Here is a 21,122-nt window from a genome sequence, read left to right as displayed (position 1 = left end):
AAAATGTTATGGGATGCATTTTCTTCATTGTTTTTGATGGTAGGCCACTCTGGTAGGCCTACATTATGATCAAATAGCTACCATAGGCTACATGGCCACTGTTTAAACTGTAACTTAAAGTGGGTACAGCCTCAGTGTTCACCGTAAACGTGCACTGGAAGTTGTACTAAGCTAGGCTGTATAAAATACAATCCATTGTGTCTGTAAGTGAAAAGCCATTCATCTGAATGAGAACCTGCGTGCTGTGAGCAGCCAGGGACTTTACTAGGTCATACAGTTAATTGATTTTATTGTATTCTATTGAGCCTGCTGAAAAACAAAACAACACAGACCAGCATCAATTTAAAGCTAAAACACAACGAAGGTCGGTCACCAGCCAAAACACAACGAAGGTCGGTCACCAGCCAAAACACAACGAAGGCCGGTCACCAGCCAAAACACAACGAAGGTCGGTCACCAGCCAAAACACAACGAAGGCCGGTCACCAGCCAAAACACAACGAAGGCCGGTCACCAGCCAAAACACAACGAAGGCCGGTCACCAGCCAAAACACAACGAAGGCCGGTCACCAGCCAAAACACAACGAAGGCCGGTCACCAGCCAAAACACAACGAAGGTCGGTCACCAGCCAAAACACAACGAAGGCCGGTCACCAGCCAAAACACAACGAAGGCCGGTCACCAGCCAAAACACAACGAAGGCCGGTCACCAGCCAAAACACAACGGAAGCCGGTCACCAGTCAAAACACAACGAAAGCCGGTCACCAGCCAAAACACAACGAAGGCCGGTCACCAGTCAAAACACAACAAAGGTCGGTCACCAGCCAAAACACAACGAAAGCCAATCACCAGCTAAAACACAACGAAGGCCGGTCACCAGCTGGTCGTTGTGTTTGGGCTGGTGACCAGCCTTCGTTGTGTTTTTCGATGTGTTTTTTTCAGCAGGGGAGATAGCTGTACTACCAGTGGACATGTCAGTATACTACTAAATGACTACAATGTAAATGTGTGTTTGGGTGCTGTTCTCTCCCTCAGCATTCACAGGATATCAAACCAGAGAGAGAGAGAGAGAGACCTACTAAAAATACAGCACACACTCTAGCCCCTATCCAGGAAGCCCCTACCCAGGAAGCCCCTACCCAGGAAGCCCCTATCCAGGAAGCCCCTATCCAGGAAGCCCCTACCCAGGAAGCCCCTACCCAGGAAGCCCCTACCCAGGAAGCCCCTATCCAGGAAGCCCCTACCCAGGAAGCCCCTACCCAGGAAGCCCCTACCCAGGAAGCCCCTACCCAGGAAGCCCCTACCCAGGAAGCCCCTACCCAGGAACGTACTGAACTCTACATAGCTCAATAATAACCTCAATATGACCGTCAGTCTGCTGGAGTGGCGCTCTGAGTTACAGAGGCTACAGGATACAGGAGAGAGCCGATGGACTATAATATACTGCCTTCCGTTGTGGGTTGTGACGCTCTGAGTTACAGAGGCTACAGGATACAGGAGAGAGCCGATGGACTATAATATACTGCCTTCCGTTGTGGGTTGTGACGCTCTGAGTTACAGAGGCTACAGGATACAGGAGAGAGCCGATGGACTACAATATACTGCCTCCATTGTGGGTTGTGACGCTCTGAGTTACAGAGGCTACAGGATACAGGAGAGAGCCGATGGAATATAATATACTGCCTTCCGTTGTGGGTTGTGGCAGCAAAGCAATCTTTATGTGCGTGCAATTAGTGGAAGAGCTGCTCTGGCTCGCTGCATGAAACAGAGGCGTGCTTCACCCGCGCTGAAAGAGTGGCAGACCTCTTCTCAGAGGGTCTGTACCTCTTCCTCGCCCATTCACAGACTGACTTCCCCGTAGCTCATAGCATAGCCCAGTTAAGAAGACCCCGGCACGACCTTAAGAAGACCCCGCCACGACCTTAAGAAGACCCCGCCACGACCTTAAGAAGACCCCGGCACGACCTTAAGAAGACCCCGGCACGACCTCAAGAAGACCCCGGCACGACCTTAAGAAGACCCCGGCACGACCTCAAGAAGACCCCGCCACGACCTTAAGAAGACCCCGGCACGACCTTAAGAAGACCCCGGCACGACCTCAAGAAGACCCCGCCACGACCTTAAGAAGACCCCGGCACGACCTTAAGTAGACCCCGCCACGACCTTAAGAAGACCCCGGCACGACCTCAAGAAGACCCCGCCACGACCTCAAGAAGACCCCGGCACGACCTCAAGAAGACCCCGCCACGACCTTAAGAAGACCCCGGCACGACCTTAAGAAGACCCCGGCACGACCTTAAGAAGACCCCGGCGCGACCTTATAGAGCAGATGGTCTTTGAATGTATAATACACTGTTACTGACAGTGTTACTATACTGGAGAGGACAGGCGAGATGAGTGGAGATGAGAGGAGACGAGAGGAGACGAGATGAGTGGAGACGAGAGGAGGCGAGATGAGATGACAGGAGAGGAGAGGAGACGAGATGAGTGGAGACGAGAGGAGACGAGAGGAGACGAGAGGAGACGAGATGAGTGGAGACGAGAGGAGGCGAGATGAGAGGACAGGAGAGGAGAGGAGAGGAGACGAGAGGAGACGAGATGAGTGGAGACGAGAGGAGACGAGAGGAGACGAGAGGAGACGAGATGAGTGGAGACGAGAGGAGGCGAGATGAGAGGACAGGAGAGGAGAGGAGAGGAGACGAGAGGAGACGAGATGAGTGGAGACGAGAGGAGACGAGATGAGTGGAGACGAGAGGAGACGAGACGAGACGAGAGGAGACGAGAGGAGACGAGACGAGACGAGACGAGAGGACAGGACAGGACAGGAGAGGAGGAGGAGAGGAGAGGAGAGGAGAGGAGAGGAGACGAGAGGAGACGAGAGGAGACGAGAGGAGACGAGAGTCATCCTAATCAACTAATTGTCATGGTCAGAGCTAGGCGGTATATATTTTAATACTACTTTTGACCAGGACCCAAGTGGGGCACTATGTTATTTAAAGGACTCAGTCATCTAGGGGATAGGGGGTTATTTTGGGACTCAGTCATCTTCCACTTGAGTTGCATGCTCTTGTTACAGTATATTCCAGTACAGTATTAGAGTCTAGTAGGGCTGGGGGTCAATTCCAATTAAATAATGTCAATTCAGGAAGTAAACTTTAAAGACAATTTAAACATTTTGAAAAAAGTGCATATATTTTCAATGACTTCTCAATGAACTGAGGGAGTAGAAGCTGTTTAGTTCAAAAGTGTACTGCCTTTAAATTGACCGCCTTTAAGTTGGAATTACCTCCAGCCCTGGTGTCTAGCTTTCAGCTTCAGTCAACATACCCTGTACAGTATCCATGGCTGCATATCACATGACCCCTTACTCCCTACATAGTGCACGACCTTTCACCACTATCTGGATATACAGCAAGTCTTTTTTTTTTATGTGTATCTATAGGTGATGAGTGGACATAAGTAGTGCACTATGTAGTGACTAGGATATAATTTGAGACACATCCACTGACTATGAGAATACCAAAGGCAGAGGATACTCCATGATACAACATTAAGAGAATACTGACCCATTATCTCTACAGAAAGGAACATTCATGGAAAAATATCAACAGAATTCCGGAATTACATCATTGGAATTTTAACATGGGCTCGAGTATTTCCAGAATTCCAGAAGCAGCGTGACAGGCCAAGGGTCAGAAACCTTCTGAGACTCTAAGGATTGTGGGATTTGGAGTTTGTGACTCTAGGCTGTAGACTGGGCCTTGTTCTTCTCCTGGGAACATAGAGGGAGTGTGTTATAGAGCGTAAGGGTAGATAGGTGTGTGTGTGTGTGTGTGTGTGTGTGTGTGTGTGTGTGTGTGTGTGTGTGTGTGTGTGTGTGTGTGTGTGTGTGTGTGTGTGTGTGTGTGTGTGTGTGTGTGGGTGTGTGTGTGTGTGTCACCAGAAGTCCCTGCAATAATAGTAAACAAACTAATTATATTTCTAGGGGGTTTAAGGTTAGAATTACTGTTAGGGTTAGAATTAGTTTTAGGTTTAGGAGCTAGGGTTAGGTTTAAGGTTAACGTTAGGGTTAGGCTGAGAGTAAGGGTTAGTTCTAGGGTTAGGGGTTAGGGAAAATAAGATTTTGAATGGGACTGAATTGTGTGTCCCCACAAGATTAGCTGTACAAGACTGTGTGTGGTCTTACCCTGCTAGGTCTGAGGTCTGTAGCAGGGCTGGAAGGGGAGGGGCTGGGAGATTTCCCCGAGCAAGGAGTGGACAGGTGACTGGTTGGATTCCCGTTTACTAGTGAGAGAGACAGAGAGACAGAGAGACAGAGAGAGAGAGAGAGAGAGACAGAGAGAGAGAGAGAGAGAGACAGAGAGAGAGAGAGAGAGAGAGAGAGAGAGAGAGAGAGAGAGAGAGAGAGAGAGACAGAGAGAGAGAGAGAGAGAGAGAGAGAGAGAGAGAGAGAGAGAGAGAAATGAGGTGCACTTCCTAACCTCCTGCCCAATGTATGACCATATTAGAGACACATATTTCCCTCAGATTACACAAATCCACAAAGAATTCAAAAACAAACCCAATTTTGATAAACTCCCATATCTACTGGGTGAAATACCACAGTGTGCCATCACAGCAGCAAGATGTGTGTCCTGTTACCACAAGAAAAGGGCAACCAGTGAGGAACAAACACCATTGTAAATACAACCCATATTTATGTTTATTTACTTTCCCTTTTGTACTTTACCTATTTGCACATTATTACAACACTGTACATAGATATAATATGACATTTGAACACTGTAATATTACTCAGAACAAATAACACAATCTCCCTCCACGTCCATAGAAATGAGAAGGGGAGGAGGAGAGCTGGGTGAACAAGAAAGGGATGAGGAAGAGGAGAGCTGGGTGAACAAGAAAGGGATGAGGAGGAGGAGGAAGAGGAGAGGTGGGTAGATGAGAAAGGGATGAGGAGGAGGAGGAGAGGTGGGTAGATGAGAAAGGGATGAGGAGGAGGAGAGATGGGTAGATGAGAAAGGGATGAGGAGGAGGAGGAAGAGGAGAGGTGGGTGGATGAGAAAGGGATGAGGAGGAGGAGAGGTGGGTAGATGAGAAAGAGAAGAGGAGGAGGACGAAGAGGAGAGGTGGGTGGATGAGAAAGGGATGAGGAGGAGGAGGAGGAGGAGAGGTGGGTGGACGAGAAAGAGAGGAGGAGGAAAAGAGGAAGAGGAGAGGTGGGTGGATGAGAAAGGGAGGAGGAGGAGGAAGAGGTGAGGTGGGTGGATGAGAAAGGGATGAGGAGGAGGAGAGGTGGGTGGATGAGAAAGGGATGAGGAGGAGGAGGAGAGGAGAGGTGGGTGGACGAGAAAGGGATGAGGAGGAGGAGGAGAGGTGGGTGGATGAGAAAGAGAGGAGGAGGAAAAGAGGAAGAGGAGAGGTGGGTGGATGAGAAAGAGAGGAGGAGGAAAAGAGGAAGAGGAGAGGTGGGTGGATGAGAAAGAGATGAGGAGGAGGAGGAAGAGAAGGAATATAAACCCATGTTTTTCAATGCAGGTACTCTTCGAAAAAAAGGTGCTAAGTAGAACCATACAGGGTCGGTCAGTAGAACCATACAGGGTCGGTCAGTAGAACCATACAGGGTCGGTCAGTAGAACCTACAGGGTCAGTCAGTAGAACCATACAGGGTCGGTCAGTAGAACCATACAGGGTCGGTCAGTAGAACCTACAGGGTCAGTCAGTAGAACCATACATGGTTCTTCAGTTTGTCCCCATAGGGGAACCATTTTTGGTGCAGAGGGTTCTACCTGGAACCCTCATTGAAGGGTTCTTCATAGAACCCCCTGTAAATGGGTCTACCTAGAACCCTCTATTGACAGTTCCACCAGCCTTTTTAGCCTTTAAAATTGTATTATTTATGATAATATAAATATTATAAGGTTTTTATTGGTGGACCTAGTTATACCCTAACACAGTGGTGTTAGGAAACTCCTGGTTTACAGGCCACATCCGGCCTGGGAGTCAAATTTTGCTGGCTTGTGAAGAGATGTGTTGCAATCCAGCTAGAATTACAATATCCAACAAGTGGAATTGTTAACCACCTGCATTCAAAATGACTGCCAGGGTTTAAAAAAATGTAATACTGAGACAGGCTCAATCATCTAAATTGGAACAACCATTTCAGTAACGGGTGCTATAAATCCAACCGATTGGATTAGGTTAGAAAAGTGTGTTTTATTTATCTTTGTGCGAGACGTGCTTTGATAATGCAACCTATGGATTACAGAATAAAGTTAGATATTTTCACGCGAGACAGGAGTCAGGATTTTGCGTTTCAGTGGGATCGGAAGGACAGAAAAACAACCGAGGTATGTGACTCAATAGATACACAACACACTTGATTTAGACTACATTATTGCATGCTGAATGTTTTTTGATTAGTGATCTGTGTGAGCAAACAAATAAATGAGCTACCTCTTCAGCCAGAGATCAATTAACCTTAATAGACCAAATCACATTGATTGATTATCAGACAAGCTTTTGATGGGGAGTACAATAGGACAGGCTTCTACAACATCCACTTCCATAACAAAGATCTGACATTGATTGATTTATCTGGATGAGTCACCGCACGCTTGTCTTAAAACCTGTTGAGGATAGAGGGCGCTATTTTCACTTTGGGGAAAAATTGTGCCCAATTTAAACGGCCTCGTACTCTATTCTTGCTCGTACAATATGCATATTATTATTACTATTGGATAGAAAACACTCTCAAGTTTCTAAAACCGTTTAAATTATATCTGTGAGTAAAACAGAACTCATTTTGCAGCAAACTTCCTGTCAGAAAGTGAAAAATCTCAAATCGAGGCTCTGTTCCAGGCCCTCCCTATCATTTTGCTTGAGACTTATGACTATACATGCACTTCATACGCCTTCCACTAGATGTCAATAGGCTGTGAGAGGTGAAATGGAGTGTATAGGTATTTCTATGGTGAAAAGAGGCCTCTTGGAATGACAGGACCCCAATTTCCTCTGTTCAGGATGACGCGGGATGGACATCAGCTTTGGATTCTGAAAAGCTTTCCCTATAGACGTGTAATATCTCCGGCTTTGATTTTATTTGATAAATGTGACAATATCATCGTAAAGTATGTTTTTTCAATATTGTTTAATCAGATTATTGCATTTTTTTCGGGAGTTTTGGCGTGTTCCGTTCACTGCGTTTGTTCACGAGCATGAGCTTAGCGGCACTTGGCTAGTTTTGCTTGCTAATTCGCGAGGGAAAAAGGCCATTCTAAAACCAAACAACGATTGTTCTGGACAAAGGACCACTTGTACAACATTCTGATGGAAGATCATCAAAAGTAGGACCCATTTATCATATATCTGTCAAATTGTTTACTATTAGTTTGCGCCCAGATTTTGGGCGCTCTCTCGCCATAGCGTAAGCTGGATGTCGTACTGAAGTTATTTTTAGAATTCTAACACGGCGATTGCATTAAGAACTAGTGTATCTATCATTTCCTATACAACATGTATTTTTTAGTAAAGTTTATGAATAGTTATTTGGTCAGAATAGGTGAGTGTGTCACGTTCCTGACCTATTTCTGTTAGTTTGTTGTATGTGTTAGTTGGTCAGGACGTGAGTTTGGGTGGGCATTCTATGTTGTCTGTTTCTATGTTGGTTTAAGGGTTGCCTGGTATGGCTCTCAATTAGAGGCAGGTGTTTGGCGTTCCTCTAATTGAGAGTCATATTTAGGTAGGTTGTTTCACAGTGTTCGTTGTGGGTGGTTGTCTCCTGTGTCTGTGTATATGTTTGCACCATACGGGACTGTTTGCGGTTTGTTCGTTTTATGTAGTCTGTTCCTGTTCATTGCGTTCTTCACGTTATATGTAAGTTCGTCGTTCAGGTCTGTCTGCATCGTTTATTTCTTTTGTTTGTTTATGCAAGTTTAGTTTGTTTTTCCGTCGTGTTCAATAAATCATGTCATTTCACTACGCTGCGCCTTGGTTCGATCACTACTCCTCCTCTTCGGATGAAGAGGAGGAGGACTACCGTTACAGAACCACCCACCAATCCAGAACCAAGCAGCGTAATGTCGAGCAACGGGAAAGTATACAGGACTTGTGGAGTTGGGAGCAAGTATTTAACGGAGAAGGACCATGGGCTAAAGTGAATCACCGTCCATGGGAACAGCTGGAGGCAGTTCGGAGAGCGGAGGAAAAGAGAGAGAGGAACCGGCGTTATGAGGGGACGCGTCTTGCACGGAAGCCCGAAAAGCCCGTGAGTAACACCCAAAAATTTCTTGGGGGGGGGCTAAGAGGTAGTGGGCCAAGGGCAGGTAGGAGACCTGCGCCCACTTCTCAGGCTAACCGTGGAGAGCGGGAGTACGGGCAGACACCGTGTTACGCAGTAGAGCGCAGGGTGTCTCCTGTACGTGTGCATAGCCCGGTGCGGGTTATTCCACCTCCCCGCACTGGTAGGGCTAGATTGGGCATTGAGCCAGGTGTCATGAGGCCGGCTCAACGCGTCTGGTCTCCAGTGCGTCTCCTCGGGCCGGCATACATGGCACCTGCCTTAGGCATGGTTTCCCCGGTTCGCCTACATAGCCCGGTGCGGGTTATTCCACCTCCCCGCACTGGTCGGGCGACCGGGAGCATTCAACCAGGTAAGGTTGGGCAGGCTCAATGCTCAAGAGAGCCAGTACGCCTGCACGGTCCGGTATTTCCGGCGCTACCTCCCCGCCCTAGCCCAGTACCACCAGTGCCTACACCACGCACCAGGCTTCCAGTGCGTTTCCAGAGCCCTGTTCCTCCTCCACGCACTGTTCCTATGGTGCGTGTATCCAGTTCGGTGCCTCCAGTTCCGGCACCACGCACTAAGCCACCTGTGCGTCTCCAGAGTCCTGTACACACTGTTCCTTCTCCCCGCACTCGCCCTGAGGTGCGTGCCCTTAGCCCGGTACCACCAGTGCCGGTACCACGCACCAGGCCTATAGTGCGCTTTGAGAGGTCAGTGTGCCCTGTCCCTGCTCCCCGCACTAGGCTTGAAGTGCGTGTCTCCAGTCCGGTGCCTCCAGTTCCGGCACCACGTACCAGGCCTACAGTGCGTCTCAGCCGGCCAGAGTCTGCCGTCTGCCCAATGGCGCCTGAACTGTCCGTCTGCCAAGCGCCGCATGAACTGCCCGTCTGTATTGAGCCTTCAAAGCCGCCCGTCTGCCATGAGCCTGCACAGCCGCCCGTCTGCCATGAGCCTACAGAGCCTTCCGCCAGACTGGAGCCGCTAGAGCCTTCCGCCAGACAGGAGCCGCTAGAGCCTTCCGCCAGACAGGAGCAGCCAAAGCCTTCCGCTAGACAGGATCAGTCTGAGCCATCCGTCTCCGCAGCGCCATCTGAGCCATCCGTCTCCTCAGCGCCGTCTGAGCCATCCGTCTCCTCAGCGCCGTCTGAGCCATCCGTCTCCCCAGCGCCGTCTGAGCCATCCGTCTCCCCAGTGCCGTCTGAGCCATCCGTCTCCCCAGCGCCGTCTGAGCCATCCGTCTGTCCCGAGCCATTAGAGCCGCCCGTCTGTCCCGAGCCGTCAGAGCCGTTAGTCAGTCAGGAGCCGACAACCAGACAGGATCTGCCAGACAGGATCTGCAACCAGACAGGATCTGCCAGAGCCGCCAACCAGACAGGATCTGCCAGAGCCGCCAACCAGACAGGATCTGCCAGAGCCGCCAACCAGACAGGATCTGCCAGAGCCGCCAACCAGACAGGATCTGCCAGAGCCGCCAGCCAGACAGGATCTGCCAGAGCCGTCAGCGAGCCATGACCGTCCAGAGCCGTCAGTGAGCCATGAGCGTCCAGAGCCGTCAGCCTGCCATGAGCGTCCAGAGCCGTCAGCCTGCCATGAGCGTCCAGAGCCGTCAGTCAGCCATGAGCTGCCCCTCAGCCAGAAGCGGCTAGTAATCCAGAACTGCCCCTCAGTCCAGAGCTGTCTCTCTGTCCGGAGCTGCCCTTCAGTCCGGAGTTGCCCCTCTATCCTAAGCTACCTCTCTATCCTGAGCTATCCCTCTGTCCTGAGCTATTTCTCTGTCCTGAGCTACCTTATTCCGGAGCTGTCCTTTATCTTGGTGTTGCCCCTTAAATTAGGTGGGGAAATAAGAGGGTGGTCATGATAAGGGGTAAACGTAAGCTGGGATTGACTATGGTGGGCTGGGGACCTCGTCCAGAGCCTGAGCCACCACCGTGGTCAGATGCCCACCCGGACCCTCCCCTAGACTTTCTGCTGGTGCGCCCGGGGTTCGCACCTTAAGGGGGGGTTATGTCACGTTCCTGACCTATTTCTGTTAGTTTGTTGTATGTGTTAGTTGGTCAGGACGTGAGTTTGGGTGGGCATTCTATGTTGTCTGTTTCTATGTTGGTTTAAGGGTTGCCTGGTATGGCTCTCAATTAGAGGCAGGTGTTTGGCGTTCCTCTAATTGAGAGTCATATTTAGGTAGGTTGTTTCACAGTGTTCGTTGTGGGTGGTTGTCTCCTGTGTCTGTGTATATGTTTGCACCATACGGGACTGTTTGCGGTTTGTTCGTTTTATGTAGTCTGTTCCTGTTCATTGCGTTCTTCACGTTATATGTAAGTTCGTCGTTCAGGTCTGTCTGCATCGTTTATTTCTTTTGTTTGTTTATGCAAGTTTAGTTTGTTTTTCCGTCGTGTTCAATAAATCATGTCATTTCACTACGCTGCGCCTTGGTTCGATCACTACTCCTCCTCTTCGGATGAAGAGGAGGAGGACTACCGTTACAGAGTGTCAGAAATAGATCCGGACATTCTGGGAAAAAGATGCTACATGTTCACAATGTAGACCAAATGGCTGTTTCCTCGTCTCCTCGCTCCCCTGCTGCTGGGCCCAATGGCTGTTTCCTCGTCTCCTCGCTCCTCTGCTGCTGGGCCCAATGGCTGTTTCCTCGTCTCCTCGCTCCTCTGCTGCTGGGCCCAATGGCTGTTTCCTCGTCTCCTCGCTCCTCTGCTGCTGGGCCCAATGGCTGTTTCCTCGTCTCCTCGCTCCTCTGCTGCTGGGCCCAATGGCTGTTTCCTCGTCTCCTCGCTCCTCTGCTGCTGGACCCAATGGCTGTTTCCTCGTCTCCTCGCTCCCCTGCTGCTGGGCCCAATGGCTGTTTCCTCGTCTCCTCGCTCCTCTGCTGCTGGGCCCAATGGCTGTTTCCTCGTCTCCTCGCTCCTCTGCTGCTGGGCCCAATGGCTGTTTCCTCGTCTCCTCGCTCCTCTGCTGCTGGGCCCAATGGCTGTTTCCTCGTCTCCTCGCTCCTCTGCTGCTGGGCCCAATGGCTGTTTCCTCGTCTCCTCGCTCCTCTGCTGCTGGACCCAATGGCTGTTTCCTCGTCTCCTCGCTCCTCTGCTGCTGGACCCAATGGCTGTTTCCTCGTCTCCTCGTCTCCTCGCTCCTCTGCTGCTGGACCCAATGGCTGTTTCCTCGTCTCCTCGCTCCTCTGCTGCTGGGCCCAATGGCTGTTTCCTTGTCTCCTCGCTCCTCTGCTGCTGGACCCAATGGCTGTTTCCTCTTCTCCTCGCTCCTCTGCTGCTGGACCCAATGGCTGTTTCCTCGTCTCCTCGCTCCTCTGCTGCTGGACCCAATGGCTGTTTCCTCGTCTCCTCGCTCCTCTGCTGCTGGACCCAATGGCTGTTTCCTCGTCTCCTCGCTCCTCTGCTGCTGGGACCAATGGCTGTTTCCTCGTCTCCTCACTCCGCTGCTGCTGGGCCCAATGGCTGTTTCCTCGTCTCCTCACTCCTCTGCTGCTGGGACCAATGGCTGTTTCCTCGTCTCCTCACTCCTCTGCTGCTGGGCCCAATGGCTGTTTCCTCGTCTCCTCACTCCTCTGCTGCTGGGCCCAATGGCTGTTTCCTCGTCTCCTCGCTCCTCTGCTGCTGGGCCCAATGGCTGTTTCCTCGTCTCCTCACTCCTCTGCTGCTGGGACCAATGGCTGTTTCCTCGTCTCCTCACTCCGCTGCTGCTGGGACCAATGGTTGTTTCCTCGTCTCCTCACTCCGCTGCTGCTGGGACCAATGGCTGTTTCCTCGTCTCCTCGCTCCGCTGCTGCTGGGCCCAATGGCTGTTTCCTCGTCTCCTCACTCCTCTGCTGCTGGGCCCAATGGCTGTTTCCTCATCTCCTCACTCCTCTGCTGCTGGGCCCAATGGCTGTTTCCTCGTCTCCTCGCTCCTCTGCTGCTGGGCCCAATGGCTGTTTCCTCGTCTCCTCACTCCTCTGCTGCTGGGCCCAATGGCTGTTTCCTCGTCTCCTCGCTCCTCTGCTGCTGGGCCCAATGGCTGTTTCCTCGTCTCCTCGCTCCTCTGCTGCTGGGCCCAATGGCTGTTTCCTCGTCTCCTCACTCCTCTGCTGCTGGGCCCAATGGCTGTTTCCTCGTCTCTTCACTCCTCTGCTGCTGGGCCCAATGGCTGTTTCCTCGTCTCCTCGCTCCTCTGCTGCTGGGCCCAATGGCTGTTTCCTCATCTCCTAACTCTGCTGCCTCCCCCCCTCCGCCACGTTGTTCTAAACACCTTTTTAAAATCAATATAAAGCCTCTCATTTTAATACACCAATGGTATTGTCTTATTCTCTTACCTAATTTAAATAAGTACCACCTTGCTCACAGAAGGGCGTGTTTTAATTGCCTAGGTAACACTACAGTAAATACTACAGTAAATGCTACAGTAAATACTACATTCATGTCTGTAAAAACACTACAGTAAATACTACAGTAATGTATGTAAGAACACTACAGTAAATACTACATAAATACTACAGTAAATACTTCAGTCATGTCTATAAGAACACTACAGTAAATACTACAATAAATACTACAATAAATACTACAGTCATGTCTGTAAGAACACTACAGTAAATACTACAGTAAATACTACAGTAAATACTACAGTCATGTCTGTAAGAGCACTACAGTAAATACTACAGTCATGTCTGTAAGAACACTACAGTAAATACTACAGTCATGTCTGTAAGAACACTACAGTAAATACTACAGTAATTACTACAGTAAATACTACAGTCATGTCTGTAAGAACAGTACAGTAAATACTACAGTAAACACTACAGTAAATACTACAGTCATGTCTGTAAAAACACTACAGTAAATACTACAGTAATGTATGTAAGAACACTTCAGTAAATACTACATTCATGTCTGTAAAAAACGCTACAGTAAATACTACATTCATGTCTGTAAAAACACTACAGTAAATACTACAGCAAACACAACAGTAAATACTACATGCATGTCTGTTAAAACACTACAGTAAATACTACATTCATGTCTGTAAAAACACTACAGTAAATACTACTGTAAATACTACATGCATGTCTGTTAAAACACTACAGTAAATACTACAGTCATGTCTGTAAAAACACTACAGTAAATACTACAGTAAATACTAAAGTCATGTCTGTAAAAACACTACAGTAAATTCTACAGTAATGTATGTAAAAACACTACAGTAAATACTACAGTAAATACTACAGTAAATACTACTGTAAATACTACATGCATGTCTGTTAAAACGCTACAGTAAATACTACATTCATGTCTGTAAGAACACTACAGTAAATACTACAGTAAATACTACAGTAAATACTACATTCATGTCTGTAAGAACACTACAGTAAATACTACAGTAATGTATGTAAGAACACTTCAGTAAATACTACATTCATGTCTGTAAAAAACGCTAAGGTAAATACTAAATTCATGTCTGTAAAATCACTACAGTAAATACTACAGTAAATACTACAGTAAATACTACATTCATGTCTGTAAGAACACTACAGTAAATACTACAGTAAATACTACAGTAAATACTACAGTCATGTCTGTAAAAACACTACAGTAAATACTACAGTAATGTATGTAAGAACACTACAGTAAATACTACAGTAAATACTACATTCATGTATGTAAGAACACTACAGTAAATACTACATTCATGTCTGTAAAAACACTACAGTAAATACTACAGTAAATACTACTGTACATACTACTGTAAATACTACATGCATGTCTGTTAAAACGCTACAGTAAATACTACATTCATGTCTGTAAGAACACTACAGTAAATACTACAGTAAATACTACAGTAAATACTACATTCATGTCTGTAAGAACACTACAGTAAATACTACAGTAATGTATGTAAGAACACTTCAGTAAATACTACATTCATGTCTGTAAAAAACGCTACAGTAAATACTACATTCATGTCTGTAAAATCACTACAGTAAATACTACAGTAAATACTACAGTAAATACTACATTCATGTCTGTAAGAACACTACAGTAAATACTACAGTAAATACTACAGTAAATACTACAGTAATGTATGTAAGAACACTACAGTAAATACTACAGTAAATACTACATTCATGTATGTAAGAACACTACAGTAAATACTACATTCATGTCTGTAAAAACACTACAGTAAATACTACAGTAAATACTACAGTAAATACTACTGTAAATACTACTGTAAATACTACATGCATGTCTGTTAAGTATGCTACAGTAAATACTACATTCATGTCTGTAAGAACACTACAGTAAATACTACAGTAAATACTACAGTAAATACTACATTCATGTCTGTAAGAACACTACAGTAAATACTACAGTAATGTATGTAAGAACACTTCAGTAAATACTACAGTAAATACTACATGCATGTCTGTTAAAACGCTACAGTAAATACTACATTCATGTCTGTAAAAACACTACAGTAAATACTACAGTAAATACTACAGTCATGGCTGTAAAAACACTACAGTAAATACTACAGTCATGTCTGTAAGAACACTACAGTAAATACTACAGTAAATACTACAGTAAATACTACAGTAAATACTACATGCATGTCTGTAAGAACACTACAGTAAATACTACAATAAATACTACAGTAAATACTACATTCATGTCTGTAAGAACACTACAGTAAACACTACAGTAAATACTACAGTCATGTCTGTAAGAACACTACAGTAAATACTACAGTAAATACTACAGTAAATACTACATGCATGTCTGTAAGAACACTACAGTAAATACTACAATAAATACTACAGTAAATACTACATTCATGTCTGTAAGAACACTACAGTAAATACTACAGTAAATACTACAGTCATGTCTGTAAGAACACTACAGTAAATTCTACAGTCATGTATGTAAGAACACTACAGTAAACACTACAGTAAATTCTACAGTCATGTCTGTAAGAACACTACAGTAAATTCTACAGTAAATTCTACAGTCATGTCTGTAAGAACACTACAGTAAATACTACAGTCAAGCCCATATTTCAATCCCTCACCTCTCCCCCAACTTCCTCTAAACCAAGCCCATATTTCAATCCCTCACCTCTCCTCCAACTTCCTCTAAACCAAGCCCATATTTCAATCCCTCACCTCTCCTCCAACTTCCTCTAAACCAAGCCCATATTTCAATCCCTCACCTCTCCTCCAACTTCCTCTAAACCAAGCCCATATTTCAATCCCTCACCTCTCCTCCAACTTCCCCTAAACCAAGCCCATATTTCAATCCCTCACCTCTCCTCCAACTTCCTCTAAACCAAGCCCATATTTCAATCCCTCACCTCTCCTCCAACTTCCTCTAAACCAAACCCATATTTCAATCCCTCACCTCTCCTCCAACTTCCTCTAAACCAAGCCCATATTTCAATCCCTCACCTCTCCTCCAACTTCCTCTAAACCAAGCCCATATTTCAATCCCTCACCTCTCCTCCAACTTCCTCTAAACCAAGCCCATATTTCAATCCCTCACCTCTCCTCCAACTTCCCCTAAACCAAGCCCATATTTCAATCCCTCACCTCTCCTCCAACTTCCTCTAAACCAAGCCCATATTTCAATCCCTCACCTCTCCTCCAACTTCCTCTAAACCAAGCCCATATTTCAATCCCTCACCTCTCCTCCAACTTCCCCTAAACCAAGCCCATATTTCAATCCCTCACCTCTCCTCCAACTTCCTCTAAACCAAGCCCATATTTCAATCCCTCACCTCTCCTCCAACTTCCCCTAAACCAAGCCCATATTTCAATCCCTCACCTCTCCTCCAACTTCCTCTAAACCAAGCCCATATTTCAATCCCTCACCTCTCCTCCAACTTCCTCTAAACCAAGCCCATATTTCAATCCCTCACCTCTCCTCCAACTTCCCCTAAACCAAGCCCATATTTCAATCCCTCACCTCTCCTCCAACTTCCCCTAAACCAAGCCCATATTTCAATCCCTCACCTCTCCTCCAACTTCCTCTAAACCAAGCCCATATTTCAATCCCTCACCTCTCCTCCAACTTCCTCTAAACCAAGCCCATATTTCAATCCCTCACCTCTCCTCCAACTTCCTCTAAACCAAGCCCATATTTCAATCCCTCACCTCTCCTCCAACTTCCTCTAAACCAAGCCCATATTTCAATCCCTCACCTCTCCTCCAACTTCCTCTAAACCAAGCCCATATTTCAATCCCTCACCTCTCCTCCAACTTCCTCTAAACCAAGCCCATATTTCAATCCCTCACCTCTCCTCCAACTTCCTCTAAACCAAGCCCATATTTCAATCCCTCACCTCTCCTCCAACTTCCTCTAAACCAAGCCCATATTTCAATCCCTCACCTCTCCTCCAACTTCCCCTAAACCAAGCCCATATTTCAATCCCTCACCTCTCCTCCAACTTCCCCTAAACCAAGCCCATATTTCAATCCCTCACCTCTCCTCCAACTTCCCCTAAACCAAGCCCATATTTCAATCTCCCACCTCTCCTCCAACTTCCTCTAAACCAAGCCCATATTTCAATCCCTCACCTCTCCTCCAACTTCCTCTAAACCAAGCCCATATTTCAATCCCTCACCTCTCCTCCAACTTCCTCTAAACCAAGCCCATATTTCAATCCCTCACCTCTCCTCCAACTTCCTCTAAACCAAGCCCATATTTCAATCCCTCACCTCTCCTCCAACTTCCCCTAAACCAAGCCCATATTTCAATCCCTCACCTCTCCTCCAACTTCCCCTAAACCAAGCCCATATTTCAATCCCTCACCTCTCCTCCAACTTCCTCTAAACCAAGCCCATATTTCAATCCCTCACCTCTCCTCCAACTTCCCCTAAACCAAGCCCATATTTCAATCCCTCACCTCTCCTCCAACTTCCTCTAAACCAAGCCCATATTTCAATCCCTCACCTCTCCTCCAACTTCCTCTAAACCAAACCCATATTTCAATCCCTCACCTCTCCTCCAACTTCCTCTAAACCAAGCCCATATTTCAATCCCTCACCTCTCCTCCAACTTCCTCTAAACCAAGCCCATATTTCAATCCCTCACCTCTCCTCCAACTTCCTCTAAACCAAGCCCATATTTCAATCTCCCACCTCTCCTCCAACTTCCTCTAAACCAAGCCCATATTTCAATCCCTCACCTCTCCTCCAACTTCCTCTAAACCAAGCCCATATTTCAATCCCTCACCTCTCCTCCAACTTCCTCTAAACCAAGCCCATATTTCAATCCCTCACCTCTCCTCCAACTTCCCCTAAACCAAGCCCATATTTCAATCCCTCACCTCTCCTCCAACTTCCCCTAAACCAAGCCCATATTTCAATCTCCCACCTCTCCTCCAACTTCCTCTAAACCAAGCCCATATTTCAATCCCTCACCTCTCCTCCAACTTCCTCTAAACCAAGCCCATATTTCAATCCCTCACCTCCCCTCCAACTTCCTCTAAACCAAGCCCATATTTCAATCCCTCACCTCTCCTCCAACTTCCTCTAAACCAAGCCCATATTTCAATCCCTCACCTCTCCTCCAACTTCCTCTAAACCAAGCCCATATTTCAATCCCTCACCTCTCCTCCAACTTCCTCTAAACCAAGCCCATATTTCAATCCCTCACCTCTCCTCCAACTTCCCCTAAACCAAGCCCATATTTCAATCCCTCACCTCTCCCCCAACTTCCTCTAAACCAAGCCCATATTTCAATCCCTCACCTCTCCTCCAACTTCCTCTAAACCAAGCCCATATTTCAATCCCTCACCTCTCCTCCAACTTCCTCTAAACCAAGCCCATATTTCAATCCCTCACCTCTCCTCCAACTTCCTCTAAACCAAGCCCATATTTCAATCCCTCACCTCTCCTCCAACTTCCTCTAAACCAAGCCCATATTTCAATCCCTCACCTCTCCTCCAACTTCCCCTAAACCAAGCCCATATTTCAATCCCTCACCTCTCCTCCAACTTCCTCTAAACCAAGCCCATATTTCAATCCCTCACCTCTCCTCCAACTTCCCCTAAACCAAGCCCATATTTCAATCCCTCACCTCTCCTCCAACTTCCTCTAAACCAAGCCCATATTTCAATCCCTCACCTCTCCTCCAACTTCCTCTAAACCAAGCCCATATTTCAATCCCTCACCTCTCCTCCAACTTCCCCTAAACCAAACCCATATTTCAATCCCTCACCTCTCCTCCAACTTCCTCTAAACCAAGCCCATATTTCAATCCCTCACCTCTCCCCCAACTTCCTCTAAACCAAGCCCATATTTCAATCCCTCACCTCTCCTCCAACTTCCTCTAAACCAAGCCCATATTTCAATCCCTCACCTCTCCTCCAACTTCCTCCAAACCAAGCCCATATTTCAATCCCTCACCTCTCCTCCAACTTCCCCTAAACCAAGCCCATATTTCAATCCCTCACCTCTCCTCCAACTTCCTCTAAACCAAGCCCATATTTCAATCCCTCACCTCTCCTCCAACTTCCTCTAAACCAAGCCCATATTTCAATCCCTCACCTCTCCTCCAACTTCCTCTAAACCAAGCCCATATTTCAATCCCTCACCTCTCCTCCAACTTCCTCTAAACCAAGCCCATATTTCAATCCCTCACCTCTCCTCCAACTTCCTCTAAACCAAGCCCATATTTCAATCCCTCACCTCTCCTCCAACTTCCTCTAAACCAAGCCCATATTTCAATCCCTCACCTCTCCTCCAACTTCCTCTAAACCAAGCCCATATTTCAATCCCTCACCTCTCCTCCAACTTCCTCTAAACCAAGCCCATATTTCAATCCCTCACCTCTCCTCCAACTTCCTCTAAACCAAGCCCATATTTCAATCCCTCACCTCTCCTCCAACTTCCTCTAAACCAAGCCCATATTTCAATCCCTCACCTCTCCTCCAACTTCCTCTAAACCAAGCCCATATTTCAATCCCTCACCTCTCCTCCAACTTCCTCTAAACCAAGCCCATATTTCAATCCCTCACCTCTCCTCCAACTTCCTCTAAACCAAGCCCATATTTCAATCCCTCACCTCTCCTCCAACTTCCTCTAAACCAAGCCCATATTTCAATCCCTCACCTCTCCTCCAACTTCCTCTAAACCAAGCCCATATTTCAATCCCTCACCTCTCCTCCAACTTCCTCTAAACCAAGCCCATATTTCAATCCCTCACCTCTCCTCCAACTTCCTCTAAACCAAGCCCATATTTCAATCCCTCACCTCTCCTCCAACTTCCTCTAAACCAAGCCCATATTTCAATCCCTCACCTCTCCTCCAACTTCCTCTAAACCAAGCCCATATTTCAATCCCTCACCTCTCCTCCAACTTCCTCTAAACCAAGCCCATATTTCAATCCCTCACCTCTCCTCCAACTTCCTCTAAACCAAGCCCATATTTCAATCCCTCACCTCTCCTCCAACTTCCTCTAAACCAAGCCCATATTTCAATCCCTCACCTCTCCTCCAACTTCCTCTAAACCAAGCCCATATTTCAATCCCTCACCTCTCCTCCAACTTCCTCTAAACCAAGCCCATATTTCAATCCCTCACCTCTCCTCCAACTTCCTCTAAACCAAGCCCATATTTCAATCCCTCACCTCTCCTCCAACTTCCTCTAAACCAAGCCCATATTTCAATCCCTCACCTCTCCTCCAACTTCCTCTAAACCAAGCCCATATTTCAATCCCTCACCTCTCCTCCAACTTCCCCTAAACCAAGCCCATATTTCAATCCCTCACCTCTCCTCCAACTTCCCCTAAACCAAGCCCATATTTCAATCCCTCACCTCTCCTCCAACTTCCTCTAAACCAAGCCCATATTTCAATCCCTCACCTCTCCTCCAACTTCCCCTAAACCAAGCCCATATTTCAATCCCTCACCTCTCCTCCAACTTCCTCTAAACCAAGCCCATATTTCAATCCCTCACCTCTCCTCCAACTTCCTCTAAACCAAACCCATATTTCAATCCCTCACCTCTCCTCCAACTTCCTCTAAACCAAGCCCATATTTCAATCCCTCACCTCTCCTCCAACTTCCTCTAAACCAAGCCCATATTTCAATCCCTCACCTCTCCTCCAACTTCCTCTAAACCAAGCCCATATTTCAATCCCTCACCTCTCCTCCAACTTCCCCTAAACCAAGCCCATATTTCAATCCCTCACCTCTCCTCCAACTTCCTCTAAACCAAGCCCATATTTCAATCCCTCACCTCTCCTCCAACTTCCTCTAAACCAAGCCCATATTTCAATCCCTCACCTCTCCTCCAACTTCCCCTAAACCAAGCCCATATTTCAATCCCTCACCTCTCCTCCAACTTCCTCTAAACCAAGCCCATATTTCAATCCCTCACCTCTCCTCCAACTTCCCCTAAACCAAGCCCATATTTCAATCCCTCACCTCTCCTCCAACTTCCTCTAAACCAAGCCCATATTTCAATCCCTCACCTCTCCTCCAACTTCCTCTAAACCAAGCCCATATTTCAATCCCTCACCTCTCCTCCAACTTCCTCTAAACCAAGCCCATATTTCAATCCCTCACCTCTCCTCCAACTTCCTCTAAACCAAGCCCATATTTCAATCTCCCACCTCTCCTCCAACTTCCTCTAAACCAAGCCCATATTTCAATCCCTCACCTCTCCTCCAACTTCCTCTAAACCAAGCCCATATTTCAATCCCTCACCTCTCCTCCAACTTCCTCTAAACCAAGCCCATATTTCAATCCCTCACCTCTCCTCCAACTTCCTCTAAACCAAGCCCATATTTCAATCCCTCACCTCTCCTCCAACTTCCTCTAAACCAAGCCCATATTTCAA

At 47.1% G+C, this 21,122-nt stretch overlaps 1 pseudogene; it reads right to left on the bottom strand.

The window, feature by feature from the left end:
- Positions 1-1,277: 1,277 nt before the first annotated feature.
- LOC139536753 (serine/threonine-protein kinase DCLK1-like) overlaps positions 1,278-21,122 on the bottom strand; it is a 58,650-nt pseudogene continuing 38,805 nt past the window's right edge.

This window comes from Salvelinus alpinus, chromosome 13 (genome assembly GCF_045679555.1).
Source record: "Salvelinus alpinus chromosome 13, SLU_Salpinus.1, whole genome shotgun sequence".
Classification (NCBI taxonomy): Eukaryota; Metazoa; Chordata; class Actinopteri; order Salmoniformes; family Salmonidae; genus Salvelinus; species Salvelinus alpinus.
Note: the sequence above shows the minus strand (reverse complement) of the source record. Positions and strands in the feature narration are given on the sequence as shown.